This window comes from Rattus norvegicus, chromosome 4 (assembly GCF_021556685.1).
Source record: "Rattus norvegicus strain SHRSP/BbbUtx chromosome 4, alternate assembly SHRSP_T2T, whole genome shotgun sequence".
Lineage (NCBI taxonomy): Eukaryota > Metazoa > Chordata > Mammalia > Rodentia > Muridae > Rattus > Rattus norvegicus.
The window spans coordinates 110,105,021-110,127,544 of NC_141537.1; positions in this window are offsets into that span (position 1 = coordinate 110,105,021).

Genomic DNA, 22,524 nt, shown 5'->3' on the forward strand with positions numbered 1-22,524 from the left:
ACAATTCTTAACAATAAAGGAACAGCTGGGGTAATCGCCATCCCTGACTTCAATCTCTACTACAGAGAAATAGTGATAAAAACTGTATGGTATTGGTACAGAGACAGACAGACAGGTTGATCAATGGAATAGAATTGAAAACATGGAAATGAAACCACACATTTATGCACACTTGATCTTTGGCAAAGAAGTAAAAAATATACAATGGAGAAATGAAAGCATTTTCAATATAATGATGCTGGTCTAACTGGCTGCCTGTATGTAGAAAAATGAAAATAGACCCATATTTGTCACCTTGCACAAAGCTCAAATCCAGGTGGATCAAGGACCTCAACATAAAACTAGATACAGTCAATCTAATAGAGGAGAAAGTAGGAAAGAGCCTTGAACTAATTGGCACAGAGGAAATTTCCTAAACAGAACTCCAATGGCTTATGGTCGACAAGCTAAAGGGCCCAAGTGAGGATACCTCGGTCCAACTTGAAGAAAGGCGATGTTGAACCGCGAGAGGGTGGAAGAGGAGGGGAATAAAATATGGAGTGTAAAAACAAATAAAGAAAGAAAGAAGAGAAAGAAATAATAGTAAGAAAATTTTATATATATATATTATATAGTATATATACATATATTGTTCTTTGGTTATATCCTTCCTCTGCTCTTCTCTTCTCTCCTCCTCTCCATGCTTACTGGGGCTTCTTGCTTTCTCTAAATAATCTTTCTTCTTTTCTGTTGAATATATGTACATTTAAATACAGATATATCATGACAGAAAACCATATTGTAATTCTTACCCTCTTGCTTCTCTCCTCACTTTAGATTCTTCCTCTTCTACACAGTTAGCCCTTTGCCTTCTTGTTATATATTTATATATTTGCATCTATATTCTTTGAATTATACAAATAAGTCAAAGTTAAAGGAAAAGTGATAATTGTTTATCAATATTTATCTTTCTGAGTATGGCTTGTCTTGCTTAACATGATAATTTCGTTTATTTTCATGAAAATGACATAATTTCATTTCTTTTTATGGCTGAATACATTATCACATGTCCTTTGTCTGCATTTCTGCTGATGAGTATGTATGCTGCTTTCAGATCTTGGTTTCATTATATTCATTACAAAAAACTCATTATAAAAGTATATGTACATGTATCTCTATGATCAGTTAATTTAGATTCCAGGATCAGCATAGTTAAGTCCCATGGTAGTTTTATTATATTTATCTGTGGGAGTCCCATGCTTATTTTTATTAATAGAGTTTTCTAATTGATGAGTTTGTTTTTTTTAAAATAATGGCTCAATTTTCTTAATTCCAGAGTTTGCCTGCCTCCCACCAATGGCCTTCCAGTTCACTACTCCGCTGAGTAGATAGAACAGTCTTAATGGCCATTGGAGAGACCAGATTGTTCAGTTGTATTGATGACTGGAAATGGTTGTCTGCTTAATTTATAAAGGAGCATTGATTTATACTCTCTGAATAAGAAACCATACTTTGCTCTGCAATTTTCTATGACAAAATTAATATCTTACTCATGTTAATTTTTCAGACAAAGTAAGTATGGTAGAATAAATAGTAATTACTTGGTATCATCAAAACACCAGTAAGTTTCCTTTTAGAACTATATTTGATAGCTGTGAAGTTACCTTCTGAGTTAATAACTGTCAAGAACAATTACTGACTTTCACATGACGTGAAGAGAATTAAAGGAAGATAGTGTTTGAAGAAATGAGAAAATACAGATGTAAATTTAAATGTGTAGAAGATAAAAAAATAAGGTTCAGCCAGCAAGACTATGAAAACAGAGATTTGAGACCAATATACCCTAAAAATGGCTAATATGAGAAACAGTAAAATAGCCCCCTGCAACAGTGAAAATGTTTATGAAATAATCCAAGGAAGAGAATAAAAGAATAAGTATGTCATGGGACAAAAGTATGTTTTAGTTGACACATGAAAACATGGCATCTCAGTTAGTAGATGAGGCCCTCTGAAACAAGAGTGAAATGTCACCGAATCAGGAGACAAACACTTTTAAAAAGGAACAATAACCAATGATGTCACATTTTTAACACAATTGTTAATGAGAATTCTAGCCAATAATTAAAAGCAGCCTTTAATATTCTCTACTGGCATTAGAGCTTGAATTCATGATTTAATAATGAAAATCTCCCTAAACATGAATTATAATATGCAATAAGCTGAACTATATTAAAATTAAAAGAAATTTTAATTAATTTATTTACTTTAATTCCCATTGAAGCTTCCTCTCCCTCTTTTTCTCTGACTCCCTTCCTCTCCCCTCCCCTCTCTTTCTTCTCAAAGAATGGAGAACACCCATAGATATCAACCCACTACGTAGATCTTCTGTTTAGGCTAGACAAGGCAGCCCACTTAGGGATAAGGGATTCAAAAGACAGGGACAACAAAGTCAGAGATAGCCCCTGCTCCTGCTATTAGAGGTCCCACATGAAGAACAAGTTGTACATCTGTTACAAATGTGTAAAAGGACTAGTTCGATTCTAAGCATGCTTGCTTATGGGGAGTTCAGTCTCTGTGAGCCCCTATGGGCACAAGTTAGATGATTTTGTAGATTTTTTCACACTAATCTTTAACTCTCTGGCTCCTTCAATATTTCCTCTTCCTTTTCTGCAAGATTCCTGAGCTCCCCCCAATGTTTGGCTGTGAATCTCTGCAACTATTTTCACCAGCTACTCGCTGAAACTCTCAGATGATAGTTATGCTCGACTCCTGTCGGCAGGTATAGCAAAATATTGTTAATAGTGTTTGGATATGCTCTCTTTTATAGCATGGGTCTCAAGTTGGGCCAGTCATTGCTTATCCATTTCCTCAATTTTTGCTTCAACTTTATCCCTGTGTATCTTGTGGGAGGACAAATTGTGGGCCTAAGGTTTAGTGGCTAGTTTGGTGTATACATCCTCCATGGGTAGTATTATCCCCTATTGCTAAGAGGCTTAGCTAGGGTAACCCTCATAAATTACTGGAAGTTTCCATTGTCCTTGATTTCTAGATCATTCCAGATATATCTCCAACCTAAGATTTCTTGGTCCTCATCACACTTCATCTCTCTTGTTGCACTCCCCAACCCCTCCCCCACCCAGTTTGTTCCATCCATCCAACAACATGTCTATTTTATTCCCCTTTCTTAGTGAAATTCAAGTATCCTGCCTTAGGTCTTTCTTGCTAAAATAGCAAGAAATTCTTTGGGTCAGTGGATTGTAGGATCATTATCTTGTAAGTGAGTAAATATCATGAGTTCTTTCAAAGTCTAGGTTACATCAATCAGGAAGGTATTTTCTAATTCATGCATTTCCCTACAAGTCTCATGATGCCCTTGTTTTTAATAGCTGATTAGTATTCCATTGTGTAAATGTATCACATTTTCTGTATCCATTCTTCAGTTGAGGGACATCTAGGTTGTTTTCAGTTTCTCACTATTATAAAGGAAGTTCCTATGAACAAATTTGAAGAAGTATCCTTGTGGAATGGGAGATCATCCTTTGGGTATTTGACCAAGAATGGTATAGCTGGATCTTGTGGTAGAACTATTTCCAATTTTTTGAGAAACAGCTAAAGTGATTTCAAAGTAGTTGTAAAAAATTGCACTCCCACCAGCAATGAAGGAATGCTTCCCTTCCTCCACCTCCTTGCCAGCATGTGCTGTTTCTTGAGCTCTTAATCTTAGCTATTCTTATGTGTCTGAGATGGGATCTCAGAGTAATTTTGATTTGCATTTCACTGATGACTAAGTGGTTTTGTTTTTGTTTTTTTTTTTCAGTTTTAGAGATATCTTTTTTTTGAGATGATATAAATTGTCACATTTATTTATTTATTTATTTACTTATTTATTTATATTTTTTCCTTACATTTCAAATGTTATTCCCTTTCCCGGTTTCCTGTCCATAAGCCTCCATTCCCTCCCCCACGCCCATACGGGTATTGCTCCCATCCATCACCTTTACTGACCCCCCCATATCCCCCTACACTGGGGGTCCAACCTTGGCAGGACCAAGGGCTTCCCCTTCCACTGGTGCCCCAACAAGGCTATTTTCTGCTACAGATGCAGTTGGAGCCCTGGGTCAGTCCATGTATAGTCTTTCGGTAGTGGTTTAGTCTCTGGGAGCTCTGGTTGGTTGGCATTGTTCTTATGGCGTTGCAGGCTCCTTCAACTCTTTCAATCCTTCCTCCAATTCCCCACAATGGCATCCTGTTCTCAGTTCAGTGGTTTGCAGCTAGGGTTGACCTCTGTACTTGACATGCTCTGACTGTGTCTCTCACGAGAGATCTACATACGGTCCCTTTCAGCATGCATTTTTTAGCTCCATCAATCTTATCTAGTTTTGGTGGCAGTATATATATGGGCCACATGTGGGTCAGGCTCTGAATGGCCATTCCGTCAATCACTGCTCTAAATTTTGCTTACATATCCCCTCCTATGAATTTATTTTTCCCTATTTAAGAAGGAGTGGGAGAATCCACATTTTTGTCATCCTTCTTCTTGAGCTTCCTGTGGTCTGGGATTTCATCTTGGGTAATTCAAGCTTTTGGGCTAATATCCACTTATTAATGAGCGCATACCAAATGTGTTTTGCTGTGATTGGGTTACCTCACTCAGGATTATATTTTCTAGTTCATTCCATTTGCCTATGAATTTTATGAAGTCATTGTTTTTAACAGCTGAGTAGTACTTCAGAGTGTAGATGTACCATGTTTTTTTAATCTATTCCTCTGTTGAAGGGCATCTGGGTTCTTTCCAGCTTCTGGCTATTATAAATAAGGCTGCTATGAACATAGTGGGACATGCATTTTTGTTGTATATTGGAGCATCTTTTGGGTATATGCCCAAGAGAGGTAGAGCTGGGTCCTCAGGTAGTGAAATGTCCACTTTTCTGAGGAACCTCCAGACTGATTTTCAGAGTGGTTGTACCAGTTTGAAATCCCACCAACAATGGAGGAGTGTTCCTCTTTCTCCTCATCCTTGCCAGCATCTGCTGTCACCTGAGTTTTTATCGTAGCCATTCTGACTATGGTGTGAGGTGGAGTCTCAGGGTTGTTTTGATTTGCATTTCCCTGATGACTAAGGATGTTGAACATTTCTTTAGATGCTTTTTGGCCATTCAATAATTCTCAGCTGAGAATGTTTTGTTTAGCCCATAACACATTTTTAATAGAGTTATTTGGCTCTCTGGAGTCTAACTTCTTGAGTTCTTTGTATATTTTGGATATTAGCCCTCTATCAGATGGTAAAGACCTTTTCCCAATCTGTTGGTTGCCATTTTGTCTTAATGACAGTGTCTTTTGCCTTACAGAAGCTTTGCAGTTTTATGAGGTCACATTTCTTAACTCTTGATCTTAGAGCATGAGCCATTGGTGTTTTGTTCAGGAAAATTTCCTCAGTGCCCATGTGTTCGAGACTCTTGCCCACTTTTTTTTCTATAGTTTGAGTGTATCTGGTTTGATGTAGAGGTACTTGATCCATTTGGACCTAAGCTTTGTACATGGTGATAATTCTTCTACATGCTTACCTCCAGTTGAACCAGCACCATTTGTTGAAAATGCTATCTTTCTTCCACTGGAAGGTTTTAGCTCCTTTGTCAAAGATCAAGTGACCATAGGACTGTGGGCTCATTTCTGGGTCTTCAATTCTCTTCCACTGATCTATCTGCCTGTCTCTGTACCAATACCTTGCAGTTCTTATGACTATTGTTCTGTAATACTGCTTGAAGTCAGGGATGGTGATTCCCCCAGAAATTCTTTTATTGTTGAATTTAGTTTTCACTCTCCTGTTTTTTTTTTTTTGTTATTCCAAATGAATTTGCAAATTGCTCTTTCTAACTCTATAAAAAATTGAGTAGGAATTTTGATGGGGATAGCATTGAATCTGTAGATTGCTTTTGGCATTTTTATAATATTAATCCAGCCAATCCATGAGCATGGGAAATCTTTCCATCTTCTGAGATCTTCCTCAATTCCTTTCTTCAAATACTTGAAGTTCTCGTCACATAGATATTTCACTTGCTTGGTTAAAGTCACACCAAGATATTTTATATTATTTGGGACTATTGTGAAGGGTGTTATTTCCCTAATTTCTTTCTCAGCCTGTTCATCCTTTGAGAAGAGGAAGGCTACTTATTTGTTTGAGTGAATTTTATATACCAACACTTTGGTGAAGTTGTTTATCAGGTTAAGTAGTTCTCCGGTAGAACTTTTGGGGGTCACTTAAGTACACTATAATATCATCTGCAAATAGTGATGTTTTGATTTCTTCCCTTCAAATTTGTATCCCTTTGACCGCTTTTCATTGTCTGATTGCTCTAGCTAGGACTACGAATACTATATTGAATAACTACGGAGAGAGTGGGCAGTCTTGTCTAGTCCTTGATTTTAGTGGGATTGCTTTAAGTTTCTCTCCATTTAGTTTGATGTTAGCTACTGGTTTGCTTTATTGCTTTTACTGTGTTTAGATATGGGCCTTGAATTCCTGATCTTTCTAGGACTTTTATATTGAAGGGGTGTGGAATTTTGTCAAATGTTTTCTCAGCAGCTAATGAAATGATCATGTAGTTCTTATCTTTGAGTTTGTTTATATAGTGGATTACATTGATAGATTTCATTTTTACTTAGTTGATTTCAGCGCTTAGTTTGATTATTTCCTGCCTTCTACTCTTCTTGGGTTTATTTATTTCTTTTGTTCTAGAGGTTTTAGATGTGCTGTCAAGCTGCTGACATATGTCCTCTCCTGTTTCTTTTTGCAGGCACTCAGAGCTTATGAGTTTTCCTCTTAGCCTGGCTTTCATTGTATCCCATACTTTTGGGAATGTTGTATCTTCATTTTCATTAAATTCTAAGAAGTCTTTACTTTCTTTCTTTATTTCTTCCCTGACAAAGTTGTCATTGAGTAGAGCATTGTTCAACTTCCATGTATATGTGAGCTTACTGTCATTATTGTTGTTATTAAAGACTGGTCTTGTCCGTGGTGATCTGATAAAATACATGGGATTATTTCTATCTTCCTGTGTCTATTGAGGCCTGTTTTGTGACTGATTATATCATTTTGGAGAAGATACCATGAGGTGCTGAGAAGAATGTATATCCTTTTGTTTTAGGATGGAATGTTCTATAAATATCTGTTAAATCCATTTGGTTAATAAGTTGATTTTATTTGATATTAGAATAGCAACTCCAGCTTGTTTCATCAGGCCATTTGCTTGGAAAGTTGTTTTCCAGGCATTTACTTTGAGGTAGTGTCTGTCTTTGTCTCTGAGGTATGTTTCCAGCATGTAGCAAAATGCTGAGTCCTCTTTGCATATCCAGTCTGTTAGTCTATGTCTTTTTATTGAGGAATTGATCCAATTGATGTTGAGAGATATTAAAGAACAGTGATCGTTTTGTTGTAAGAAGTAGAATTATGTTTGTGTGTCACTCTTTTGGTTTCATTGCAAGGAAATTATATTCTTGCTTTCTGTACAGTGCAGTTTCTCTCCTTGTGTTGGAATTTTCCATCCATTATCCTTTGTATGGCTGGATTTTTAGAAAGATATTGTGTAAATTTGGTTTTGTAATGGAATACCTTGGTTTCTCGATCTATGTTAATTGAGAGTTTTGCTGGATACAGTAACTTGGACTGGCATTTGTGTTCTCTTAGGGTCTGTATGCCATCTGTCCAGGATATCCTGGCTTTCATAGTCTCTGGTGAGAAGTCTGGTGTAATTCTTATAGGTCTGCCTTTATACGTCACTTGACCTTTTTCCCTGCTTTTCATATTCTTTTTTTTTGTTTTGTTTTGTGCGTTTTATTTTTTAACTATTATGTGACAGGAGGAATTTCTCTTCTGGTCCAATCTATTTGGAGTTCTGTAAACTTCTTGTATGTTTATGGGTATCTCTTTCTTTAGGTTAGGGAAGATTTCTTCCATAATTTTGTTGAAGATATTTACTGGACCTTTAAAGTTGAGAGTCTTCACTTTCTTCTATAACTATTATCCTTATGTTTATTCTTCTCATTGTGTCCTGGATTTCCTGTATGTTTTGGGCCAGGAGGTTTTTTGTGTTTTACATTACCTTTGACAGTTGTGTCAATGTTTTCTCTGGTATTTTCTGCCCCTAAGATTTTCTCTTCTATCTCTTGTATTCTGTCAATGATGCTTGTATCTACATACAGCTCCTTATCTCTTTCTTAGGTTTTCTATATCCATGGTTGTCTCCCCTTGTGCTTTTTTTATTGTTTCTATTTCCACTTTCAATTCCTTCACCTATTTGGGTATGTTTTCCTGTAATTCTTTCAGGGATTTTTGTGTTTCCTCTCTAAGGGCTTCTACTTGTTTGTTTATGTTTTCCTGCATTTCTTTTAGGGAGTTCTTTATGTCTTTCTTAAAGTCCTCCAACATTATAAAAAATGTGATTTTTAAATCAAAATCTTGCTTTTCTGGTGTGTATGGATATCCAGTATTTTATTTGGGAGAACTGGATTCTGATGATGCCAAGTTGTCTTGGTTTCTGTTGCTTAGTTTCCTACATTTGCCTCTAGCCATTGGGTTGTCTCTGGTGTTTTCTTGTCTTGCTGTTTCTGAGAGTGACTTGACCCTGCTGTAGGCCTCTGTGTCAGCACTCCTGCAAGAATGTTTTCCTCTTTTCTTTCAGCCTTTCCTGAGAACAGGTGCTCTGATTTCAGGTGTGTCGGTGCTCCTGGAGACTGTCTTTCAGCTCCAAATCAAAGAATCCTACCCCTGATTGCTCCTAGGTCTTTGCACCCAGAGTTTACAGTTGACAGTAGGCGATTCCCTCTTGGGTCTGGCCTGTGGGCAGAGTGTAGTCTCCTCTGACTTCTCAGGAATGTCCACACTTCTGAGGGTCCTGCTCTCTCCTTCACTGGATTTGGGTGCAGGGAGCTGTTTGCCTGGCACAGACCAGAACCATGGGTACCAGCGGCTGACTGTTCCTCTATTCCTAAGTCCAGAGGCACTTTGCAGTTTCCCCTGGGACCAGGGATGTGGGCAGAGGTGTGCAGAAGTGGCAGTCTGTCCTGTGGTCTCAGGATGTCTGCACTCCTGGGTGTTTAGCTCTTTTCCCCATGGGATTTGTGTGCAGGAAACTGTGGGATGGTGTCAGTTAGAGATTTCTCTCTTAAGATTTCTCTATTTAGCTCTATACCTCATTTTAATAAGATTATTTGATTTGTTGGTATCTAATTTATGAGTTCTTTATATACTTGAATATTAGCCCTGTATAAGATATAGGGTTGGTGAAGACCTTTTCCCATATTTAAGCTGTCATTTTGTTCTTTTGATGTGTTGTTGCCTTATAGAATCATGGCAGTTTTATAAGATCCCATTATTAATTGTTGATATTAGTGCCCAAACTGTTGGTTTTCTGTTCATGAATTTGTCTCCTATAGCTTTGTGTTCAAGAGTATTTCACATTTTCTCTTCTATCAGATTTAGTGTATCTGGTTAAATGTTGATGTCTTTAATCTACTTGCACTTGACTTGTTTGAATAGATAGATATGGATCTATTTGTATTCTTCTAACTGCAAAGAGATGAGCATGATTTGATAAAGAGGCTGTTTCCCTCTTTGTATATTTTGGCTTCTTTTTTAAATGTCAAGTGTTTGTAGGTATATAGATTTGTTTCTGGCACTTCAATTCTATTACATTGATCAATATGTTTGTTTTTATGCTAATACCATGTGCTTTTTAAATTATTACTGGTCTATAGTAGACTTTGAAGTCAGGATTTGCTTTATGTCCAGAAATTCTTTTATTGTACTGGCTTGTTTTAGGTATACTGGGTTCCTTTGTTATTCTATATAAAGTTGATTATTGTTCTTTTCTTTAATAGAATAGATTTTTATTGGATATATTTTTATTTACATTTGAAATATTATCTCTTCTCCCAGTTTCCCATCCATAAATTCCCTATCTTATCCCCATCCCCCTTTTTCTATGAGGGTGTTCCCCTACCCATCACCCACCCCTTCACTCCTCCCTGCCCTGATATTCCCTTACACTGGGGGGGTCCAGCCTTTGCATGACCAAGGGCTTGTTTTCCCATTGGTGCCCAACAAGACCATCCTCTGCTACATATGTAGCCATGAGTCTGTCTATGTGTACTCTTTGTGTGGTGGTTTAGTCCCTGGGAGATATGGTTGGTTGGTATTGTTGTTTGTATGGGATTGTAAACCCTTTCACCTCCTTTAATCTCTTCTCTAACTCCTCCAATGGGGACCCCATGTTTGATTCAATGGTTGGCTGCAAGCATCCACCTCTGTATTTGTCATGCTCTGACAGAGCCTCTCAGGAGAAAGCTATATCAGGCTCCTGTCAGCATATACTTCTTGGCATCAGCCATATTACTGGGTTTTGTGGATGTGTATGCTGGATCCCCAGGTGGGACAGTCTCTGGATGGCCTTTCCTTCAGTCTCTGCTCCAAACTTTGTTTCCATATTTCCTCCTATGAATATTTTTGTTCCCACTACTTGGAAATAGATCTATCTGAAGACCTAGCTATACTACTCTTGGGCATATACTCAATAAATGCCCTACCATACCACAGGGGCACATGCTTCACTATGCTCATAGCAGCCTTATCGTTGTTAGTCAGAATTTGGAATCAGTCTAAGTGTTCTGCAACAGAAGAATAGATACAGAAAATGTGGGTCATTTATGCAACGTAATACTGTTCATCTATTACAAATGGAACATCATGAGTTTTTCTGAAAAATGAATGGAAATAGAAAATATCATCCTGAATGAGGTAACTCAGACCCAAAAGGACACGCATGGTATGTACTCACCAATAAGTGTTTCTTAGCCAAAATGGTACAGAATATCTAGGATAAAATCCACAGAACTCAAGAAGGTTAAAAAGCCACGGGGCCCAAGTAAGGATACTTTAGTCCCACTTGGGAGTAATAAGAAATAAATTATTGGAGGCAGAAAGAGGGAGATACCTAGATAAGAGAGAAGAGGGGGTGTGAAAAGGGGAAAATAATCAGGAATTGGGGTGGGGGGAACCAAAGAAAGTCTCGAGGGTCAGCAGTATAAATGGAAATATGTAACTTTGGTGGGAGGTGTGGGGACCTTCTAGAATGTACCAAAGACCTGGGAGGGGAGAGAGTCTCATGCCTCAAAGGGAGTAACTTCAGATAAAATGTCCAACAGTACATAAAGTAAACTTACCAAGTTCACCTCCGGTAGGAAAACAGGGCATTAAGTGGAGGGATGGGTTTGCCATCCCACACTCAAACACTCTGAGCCAGAATTGTTCCTGTCCAAAAGAACTCTAGGGACAAAAATGCAGAAGAGACTGCGGGAAAAGAGGTCCAGTGACTGGCCCAACTTGAGATCCATCTCAAGGGGAGACTCAAAGGCCTGACACTTTTATTGATGCTATAGTGTGTTTACAGATAGGTACATAGCATGACTGTCTTCTGAGAGGCCCAACAAGCAGGGGACTGAGATAGATACAAATACTTACACTGAACTAATGGACTGAAGTTGGGGACCCCTATGGTTGAATTAGAGAAAGGCTGCAAAAAGTTGAGGAGGAGGCCAAGCCCACAGAAGATCAATAGTGTCAACTGACCTGGACATCAGATCTCTCAGACACTGAGGCACCAACCCAGCAGCATTTACTAGCTTGTATGAGGGGCCTGGACAGATATACACCAGAGGACTGGCTAGTCTGTCCTCAGTGATAAAAGATGTGCCTAACCGTGGAGAGACTTGAGGACCCTGAGTATGTAGAGATCTCAAGGGGGTGCCGTAGAAGTGGGGACATCCGTTTGTGGAAACATAGATTTTTACCTTCTCTAAGGTGTCTATCACAGGTTTTTGCCACAGTGATAAATAGCAGATAGTATCTGTCATCTTAAATCAGACTGGAATGTATGGTATAGAAGAAGAAACAAACAAACAAATGCATTTGTGGTATTAAAGAATAGTGACTACAGCTAGACAATACTCGCATAAATAAACCCCACACAATACTAAAGAGTATATCGGTAATGTGCAAGCACTGAAAATAAGGAGACATATATATGTAGAATCAGTGGAGTGGCAATGTGAAGAAGGCAAGGGATTGGATCAGGCATTGAATGTTCAGAGACAGAGGAAACATTTCTGAGATATAAACATTGTTTTTATTAAATACTATAATGAGTACAAATATTCACAGAAGTATTTTTCTTTTATATTTTTAGAGGTGCTGAGGATCAGGCCCCAGGCTTGGCACATTTGTCAAGAGCTCTAATATTAAATCGAATTTCCAGCTCTAGTGTTTTTATTCTTCTAAATTGTTTTTATATATTTCATATACTCTTCATCATGTATTTCATAACTTTTAGAAAATTGTCAAATAAATATAAATAGGATGCTAGCAGAGAGCTACTGCTCTGAAACATTCTTGAAATTATTAAAAGGATCTGTTATAAGAGAAGTCACATTAAATGATACTTCTGAGCTTTGCAATCTGACAAATTAGCTCTTGCGACAAAGCAGAAATGTAAATGCAGCATTATTTCCCTTGCAGAGCTGAGCTGGCAAGCCATCTCAGGAAGACTCTGTGGAGCCCAGAAACAAAGCTGGAACTGAACTCCAGAGTATTAAATACCACAAAGCGAGAACAACTGTGCAACTAACACCAGAGCAGACTGAAACAAGTGCCATCGGAAGTAGGAGACAAATTCTTCCAATTAATTCTATGAGGAGGGAGGATGTTGGAACTAAGAAGCCTACAAGCTAGCACTCAAAAGCCATTGTCTCAGTGGAATTAGGGGAACAAAAAGAAAATATTCTGACAAATGAAACTCTTTTTCTCCCTTTAGGCCATAGTGGGGCAATTATGTTAAGAAATTTTCCTTTGAAGGGAACAGAAATTGGCTCTAAACAAATCAATAAGCACTTAAAAAGGCAATGTTGACCTTTTCTTGGCTTAGATGCTAGTGGATGGATCCTGTAGCCACATATATAATCCTAGTCTTAAGATCAGTTGTTGCAGAAAACAGTAAAGAACAGAATGGCATAATATTCATGAACCTCCAGATGGAGAAAACTTTTCTATGAATTTCCTCATTTCCTTATCGTTTTAAACTTTCAATAACTTGGAACTCCCAATGTGGGAAGTGTGAACAAGAATTCAAATACCTGGACCGTTAGATGCCAAATACTTAAAGAGTTGAAAGAAGCTGAACAAAGTGTTCATGCCTGTAATTGCAACACACAGAATGATAAGACAGGAAAATGCGTTCAGTTTGAGGCTATCTTGGCCTGCAAAGTGTGTTCCTGAGGAGCTTGGGACAAGTTTCCAAGTCCAAACAACAGCAATGAGAGGTAAACAAAACAGGGTTACTGTACACACATGGAGGCATTTTTTTCTTGAGCCAAAGAAAAGGGAAAGAGCTAATAGGCGCCAGTAAGGAAAGCTGTCAAGCATGGGAGAGGAGGGCTCGGGACTATCCTGCCTACAGATCTGGGACCAGAGCTATACTTTTCACAGAAGTCTTTGGGTGACTGGAACCAAGAAATAGCCAAGATGTTGGGGCAGAGTTGCCCATAGTAAATCAAGGTGTTTATCATGGTGAAGATAGTAATTCATATGTCACGCCTATTCATGGTTGGGAGCCACCAGAAACTAGCCTGTCAATGTTACTTTCAATGAAAACTTCCATACCTATGTACAAACCCTCAGCAGAAGTCCAAGAGGACAATGCCACAAGTAATTTTAAGTACCGTTTTACAGAGTTTATGATGTGTTTGTTAATTAGTCTAACTTTCATTAAGATGGTGTGATGAATCACAGTGAGATCTCACTGGATTTAATCTCAAGTCAGGGAAAACCTTGGTGCAAGTGTGTGAGGGAGTTTCTAGATAAAATTGACTGAAGTCAGAAGACCTACCATAAGTATAATCAGTATCATGCTTAGTGGAATAAAAAGGAGAAATCAGGCTTAGTACAAGCAGCCATCTCTCTCTGTTTCCTGACATTGAGTATAAAAGGACCAGCTGTCTTGGTATCCTGCAGTCATGGCCGCTGTTTATGGTAGATTTTACCTTCACATTGTGACCCAAAGTAAATACTTCATCCTTCAGCTGGTCATTTTGTCATGGCAATGAGAAATGCAGGTGTCAGGTCTATTGTTGATTATCAACTTGACTATTTCAGGAAGAAGCCACACTCCAGAAGTGGAGGGTTACCTGGCATTGGGATCTTGAGGCTGGAAGATAACATGCCTTTAATGAGATGTTTGGGCTGGAAGACTCAGGTTTTTGAACCAGATTTTGAGGCAGAAAGATATATACCTTTAATCCAGATCTGGAGTCAGAACACACATAATCTGGGCCACACCTTCTGCTGGGTGCCTGTCTAAGAACATGGAAGAAGGAAGGCTCACTCTTTGCCTGCTTGCCTTTGCCTTGCTTGCGCATCCATTCCATCACTGCTATTGCAGTCTACTTCTTCAGGATTCCTGCATGTATAGAAGATTATCTGAGACACATAGCCTTGTACAACTAAAAAACTACTAGATCTTGGACTTTCCATTCACAGCTAGCCATTGTTGGATTGCAGCCTGTAAGACATTCCTGTCAATTCATATATATCCAATCCATAAGTTCAGTGACTTTAGGGAACCCTGACTAATACATCAGGTAAGGAATCTTCCTAATGTTCCTGAGAATGCCTTCTAATTCCTTTTTATCTTTTCTAATTTATTCCATGTGGTATGTTGCATTGCTTCCCAGGAATATGACATCTATAAGCAGCTAGCTTTTCTAGACTTGTGTACTATAACAGCATTAATAGTGAGTATGCTTTTCCAGAGTGCTTTGTCCAGTAGAGAATTTAGCCAAAATCCTTTGTATGTTATACGATGGGATAATTGATGTTTATCAATGTTACAAGGCTGACTGCATGGAAGGTTCATCCTTAATGGAAGATGAAGACAGTGGAATCTATAGTTCATTGATATGTAAAGTTATTCTAAAGACAAACCTCTGATTTCTTTGTTTCGAAATAATTCATTGGTTTTTTCCCAAAGTATTTTCATACACATTAAGAGTAATAATGTATACCATTGATTAATTTTTCTACCAAGTGAGAGCCACACAAACCAGCTCTTTACCACAGGAATTTTAATTATGAATAGCTCATTTAAAATAACATATTTTCTAAAACACCATAAAAATCTTAGGTAACTGTTCCTACTTTTGTCTGAAAGAACAGAAAGTAATAAATTTTTATACTCCAAAAATAAACCCATGTGTTTGGTGTGTGTGTGTGTGTGTGTGTGTGTGTGTGTGTGTGTGTGTGTATGCATGTGCATATATATGTGTATATCTATACATATATATGTATTATAACTATATATATGTATATAATATAGATAGATAGATCATGATTTTTATTTTTAATGCATGCAATCTTAAACATGGATGTATGTATACAAATATCATCAATTTGCTCAATATAATCATACCACTTAGATTGATTTAGACTTTGTGGTTTAATCATGGTGTAAATATATTTCATATGAAATTCATATTGACTACTGCAATAATTCTATAATATTCTAACATCATGTAATGCATTTTATTTACTTTCATGTGTAGGGTTCATTTCATGTGTAGGTTCAGAGGATGATATCTGGTGTGCCTTCATCATTCTTTACCTCATTATTCTTTCTTCACACAGGGCTTCCAGTGAGCCTAAGTCTCCATGATTGGATCAACTCATTCTCCAGTGAGCACAGGAGCCCTCCTTTCTCCACCTCCCCGGATCTATAATTCCAGGCATATGACATGAGTGCATATTTGGCATATGCGCATATATATATATATATGTGTATATAGTGGTTGCTGGATTTTGAACTCAGCAACTATGTGGCAGGATAATGACTTGCTGTGTAAGCATGAAGACCTGAGTTTGGATTTCCATGAGCCTCGTAAAAGTCAAGTTTGGCTGACTCTGCATACAATTCCCGCACTTAGAAGCAGAAACTGAGAGGCCCTGGTCATTGGTAGAGGACTAGACTAGTTGAGCAGGTGAATGCAGAAACAGTGAAAGGCCTTTTCTCAAAAATAAGGGGAAGAGTAAGATGCCCCATGTCAACCTCTGGCTTCTACATGTACCAGAACACAGACTGTACACATACGTGCAGAAAAATATATTCATGACAGTGTTTACAGCGTTTCCACAAATTAGATCATAAAATGGCTAAAATGAGGTGCAAATTGAAGATTGCATAGTTACTGTGAATGTTTTCTCCCACTGTCTGTCCTCAGTATCCGTTAACATAGCGTGTATGAGAAGGATCTGCCTCTTGGCACCCTGAGCTGCACAAGCAATGCTTATTCATTTGTACTCGTTTCTCAGAATGATTGCTTCAGAACGATTCTCTCATTTCATATTTTCACTGAAGACTTATATTTCTATTCATTTGTTTTTTGCAAGTTTGTACTTGCAAACTGTGTAATGCTTTTCATTTTACTGACTTTTATACATCAAAATATTTACTTTCAATACTTAATTTTTTAAAATGCTTGACTGCTTCATATATTTAGATAGTGTATCCATGGTCATATTCACCCCATTACCCTCCCTTATCTCTCTATCAGTCCTGTTGATCCATTCTTCTCATATGGTTCTGCTCCTGCTTCCTTGTGGTTTCTTGTGTGTGTATGTGTGTTCAAGTGTGATCATGCACTAGTATGCTGTCTGTTTAGAGTTATGATGTATCTAGGCCACTAGATACTATATGAACTCTATGAATCCTCTAGCTTTTATGAACTTTCTATCCCCTTTACTACAATACTTCCTGGGTCTTGGAGGAAGAGACATGGACATCTAATTCAAGGTCAAGTTCTCAAAAATCTTTGGCATAATGCACCATTTTAACATTAAAATGGATTTCTCTACCATCTTCTTATTAATAAAGACTTATAGACTATAATCTTTAAATTCAAGTATCAATAATTTTCACATAGTTTTCATTTATTTATTTATTATTTTATTCCTCTAAAATGTTTTTAAGTAGAATTCTACTCTTTGTCCCTGCCCTTCCTTCATCTAGCCTCTCCCACACATGCCCAACCTTAGGCTAATAGCTTCTTGTCTTTGACTATATTTATTACATAAATGTGTATGTATGCACAAATAAATGTGTGTGTATGATTTCAGGCTGACCACTCTGCATTGCACAATTAATGAGGCTCTCATCCCTGAGACAAGTTAATTTTTCTCCCAGCAATCTTAACTTTTTCTTTCCCACTTATTGTGATTCATTATATAGGTGTGAGAAATTTGCTCCTTCCACGGTAACATGCCCGTTTGTGTTCCCATGCTCTCAGTCTTGTTTGTGCAGTCATTTCTAGGAGAGATTGTTTCACTACAGACTTCCTGGTATTCTGAAGCATACAAACTTTCTGCACCAGTCTCCACAATGTTTTAATGTTCTCTTCTAGCCCAATTAATTCAAAAAGTGCAAAATAAAAGCACAAAGAGAGTCTTTAAACTCTCTTCCCCCTCCCCTGAAATTAGCTAATAATTATAAGAATGTCTTTAGAAAATCAGACTTCTCAATCATGGATCATTGAGGAGCTTATGGAACCTTATGTATTGCATATAGGTGCCCATGGAAACCAGAAGAGGGCGCCAGATCTCGTAGAGCTGTTGTGACAAGAGGTGGTAGCGTTGAAGTGATGATTCAGTGAGGAAGAGCTCTTTCTGTTTTCCCAAAAGATCCAATTATGTTCCCAGGCTCCACGCCTGGTGTCCCACATCTGCCTGTTACTACAGCTTCAGGGCACCCAACACCCTCTTCTGGCTTATTCGGGTATTTGCACATACACGTACCACCACATATACATATGATTTGAAACAAAAATTAGTTTTTAAACTAATCAAAATAAAATAAAGCATCAAAAATTTCCTAGGCCAACAATAAGTTGAATGTCCCTAATCTTTGACAGTCTCCCACGCACTTCATTACCAGTTTTTCAAAATCTAGCCCCATTGCAATAAAATACTTTCAATAGTCCCTGCTATTTACCTGTTTCATGTTTCATATCTGTATTTCATTATGACTCACACACACACACACACGCATACACATACATCATAGACCTTTTCTTCTGATTTCATTTACTGTTGTCCGTGTGTGTGTGTGTGTGTGTATGTGTGTGTGTGTGTGTGTGTGTGTGTGTGTGTGTGTGGTTGATCACTTAGGTTTGCACATACACGTACCACCACATATACATATGATTTGAAACAAAAATTAGTTTTTAATTTATAAATTTTCATTTATCTACATTGTAAAACCTTCATTTATATGTCTTATGCAACAGATCCCTTAGTATAGAAATCAATGATGTATGCCATGTTTTAAATTGATGTGTGTGTCTGTGTCTGCAGGTGTGTGTGTGCATGCACACATGCATATATGTATAACTCTGTGTGTGTGTGTGTGTGTGTGTGTGTGTGTGTGTGTGTTTCCCTCTCAGATGTTTGGGTTGTTTGCTCTGTCTTCTGTTACACTTAAGAATCATTTTTTGCGATACTCAGATATGTTTCTGAGAAGAATAAGAGAAAGATAATGATTCCTTCTTCTTTGTCAATAACAGGAATATAAGGGTACATTTTTTGGTTTGGGTTTTTTGTTTTTGTTTTTCTGAATTCCCACTGTGTGATCCTCATTAAAGTTCTCTAAGTAAAACTTAGAGAAGTCTTTAGAAATACTCCAGTTTTGTTACCTGTGTTCTCTGAATCTTCTGATGTATTACTCATATCCTGTGAGGAAGGAGATACTTAAGTAGATGAAAGAAAGAAAGAAAGAAAGAAAGAAAGAAAGAAAGAAAGAAAGAAAGAAAGAAAGAAAGAGGGCTGGGGATTTGGCTCAGTGGTAGAGCGCTTACCTAGGAAGCGCAAGGCCCAGGGTTCGGTCCCCAGCTCCGAAAAAAAAAAAAAAAAAAAGAACCGAAAGAAAGAAAGAAAGAAAGAAAGGTGGATGGATGGATGGAAATACAGACAGACAGATAGATAGACAGACAGATAGATAGAATTAATTAGTCTTCTCCTGGTACTAGACCCCTGATAGTATATGCAAACCTAAATGATCAACCACACACACACACACACACACACACACACGGACAACAGTAAATGAAATCAGAAGAAAAGGTCTATGATGTATGTGTATGCGTGTGTGTGTGTGTGTGTGTGTGTGTGTGTGTGTGTGTCTGTGTAACGACAGAAATCAAAGGAGAAGCTCCTATCAATATGAGAGGAAGCAGAGGGCTTGGAGAGGGTGAAAGGAAATGATATAAATATAGTACGCATGTATAAAATTCTAAAAATAGTGTTAAAAATAAAAGGTATATAAGAATTTAACACGCTCTTTGTAAGATGTTTAAACATTTTAAAATATTTAAAAGCAAGAAACTCCATGTGAAATGTATTCCCTGTAATGTTTTTTAAATTGTTTCTCAATTTGTACACACACACACACACACTACACACACACACATACACACATACACACACACAAACACACACACAAATATACACACACTCTATTTTTTGAAGCATGTCATTTAGCTTCTGACATTTTCTGCATGTTCTGAATTACTGGAACATTTCATTGCTCCCATCAGTTGTAAGTGAAATCCTCAGGCTACGATGACAATATTGTAATCATTTCTGTGACTTTCAGAGTTGTGTCAAAAGGCAAAAAGATCAACTAAAATTCCAATTAAAACACAGTGCAAAAAAGTACTGTACAAAAGGCTGACTTCATTAAATAGTGGCATTAAATATGTATTTCTCTTAAGAATGAGGCCTTTTGACTCCATGAAGAGAACTCTTTTATTACTGAATAAACATGGACAATTTTAGGCATAGAATGGATTTAACTCATTCTAAACCTGAACCCCACAAAGGATGACCAGTTTCTCAACTTGATCATCAATACAAGGAATCTTTTTATTAAGATTCCAATTCCATTTCTCACACAACTTATTTAAAGATGGTTTAGAATATTGAATTCCTAACTTTACTACCTATTAAATCATTCAAGAACCTCATAGTCCTTGATGTCCATTTGGCACTCCACACCAGTCAAGTCATGAGGAAACAGGCAGAAGAAACTTTTAATGATTCCTGGTGAAAATATCGGAACACACACACATGCACACACACACACACACACACACACACACACACACACCCCTTTGGTGGTGTACCTTCCCATTTGGTTGCAGCACTCTCAAACTCTATTATTCCAAGGAGTCAGAGTCTCCCAATCAAGGCTAAGTGTCTAAATGCAATTGGTCTCTTCACAGCCTTCTCCAAGGAACCCTGTCTTTGTTGTCTCAGGTACTAATAGTTATGCTTCTGCTTGTTGAGCTTCTTGTCTCTGTCTTGAGGTATACATTACATAAGCATAAACAGGTAGTTCCCAACTGACCCATGATTCTACTCATTCCTGTAGTTTCTATCAGCTACACCAATTCATCTGATGTGCTGCTGAGACTAACTTTGCTAGCAGAAGGATGAGAGAGGAGAAGCCAGCAGACAAAAGGCAGAATGTTTATCAGACGTGTAACATGCGTGGATTCCCATGTAAGAGTAATGATACTGCTACAGGTGGAAGAACTTTTACATTTTGTCTTAACATTTGTATCATTGTTTGGTTATTGTTATATTCTACTTGCTGTACCTATTCCAGAAAGTCAATACCACTACATGCATCTAAAGGCCTCAATTGGTAACAGAGTGAGCCACACATTTCCAATTTCTTAATGAGGTTGAGTCTTGATAAGCTGGAAATTACTGACCTTTCTTAAAGTTATTAGAGAACTGCAGTCCCCAGAAAATCAATGAATCCTAAATGTGGGAGGAAGATGACCACTTTTTAGGAAAGAAAAGGCTGGATCAGTTTGTTATGGATAGAAATATCTGTGTCAAATAAACAAACAAACAAATAAATAAGTAGTATATAACTCTCCAAATTCCAACTGTGAGTTACACAAAATATAATGCCAGCCATGAAATAGGTTGTCAAAAGTGTCCAATCACAAGTAAAGAAATCGAATTCTTAAATTAAATATTATACCGAAAAAAAACCTTGCACCTAGATAACTTGACAATTATACTACACAGGTTAAGAATTATAACTGACTCTAGGGTATCTTCTAGAAAATATCAGCACAAACAAAAATGTAAATTTACATTCACTAAATATCTGAATATACATTACATACTAGATTTGTGCATAGAAATTAAAAACCATGCACAACTCAGCTGTTTTAAAGATGAAAATAAAAAAGTTATGTGACACCCACACAATAAAAAGACATGTAGAAGAGAAAGTGCATAGGCTCTTGATACAGACAGTTTAGACCAACTGAGAATAATCATGCATATAAGTAAGATAAAACTAAAACATTATAACACTTTATGTCTTAGCAATGAGAGGGAAAAATTAAAATTCATATCAATCATAGACATCTGTAAATAATTGAAAATGTAAACATTTCATTAAAAAAGTATCCAAAAATTATGGTCCAATTAACTTATAAAAAGGTGTCTAACTTTTCTAATAATCAAGAATTTGCATTTAAAATATGGAATGTACTTTTTTATTTGCTCCAGGTCTAGAGGGGAAATATAGATAATTCATTTATTAAGAGGAGCATGCTTGTAAGTGGGCCAAACATTCTGAGCCCACAGTCATTGACTGCGGTGTCCATCACTGGAGTAAATGATTAAAAGGTTAAAACGGCCTCAATGCAAACCTGTGCAATTCAAATAAAGTCAATGAGAAAAGTAGAGGAAGAAGAGAATAATTTGGAGGAGAAAACCTGCCTGAAAATGGTGGAACAAAAGCATACTCGGCGAAATCAACACAGCTGACAGTCAGAGAGATGATGACGGTGTGGGAGGAAACAGTGGCCATACTTTGAGGGACAACTGAAAGACACAAGCCTACTTGAGTGATTGCTCATGCCTTAGGTGGTAAATCCAAGCTCCATCCCAGTTACTGTGAGTTTCTTTGGATCTTGAATCAAGTAAGAGACACATATCTAGGTGGAAGTTTGAGGGCATTTCCTGGACCAACTAAATGAGAGGCTAAAATTTTCTGGGTTGAGCTGTATTTTCTAACAGCAGTCCAGGTATAAGAATGTTTGGGGAATAGCAATTATTTTTTGTCTGGCTACCCTTGTACCTTGTATTAAAGTACATCTAATCTCTGCTTACTATTGCTGCTGATGCTGCGGCTACAATCTTTCACTGCAGTCAGAACCTATGCTCTTTATCCTTCCAGTATGGCCTGAAGGCCAGTGGCCCCCTCTCTCTCAGGCCTTCAAGGTATGAAGATTTTTAGACTAAATAGCTAGTTACCAGATTCTCAAACTACCAGCCTGCAGATATCTATTGTTGAACTACCTAATCTATACTTTGTAACCTCCTTTGTAGTACATATTTATTCTATTTGTTAAGTTTCACTGGCAAAC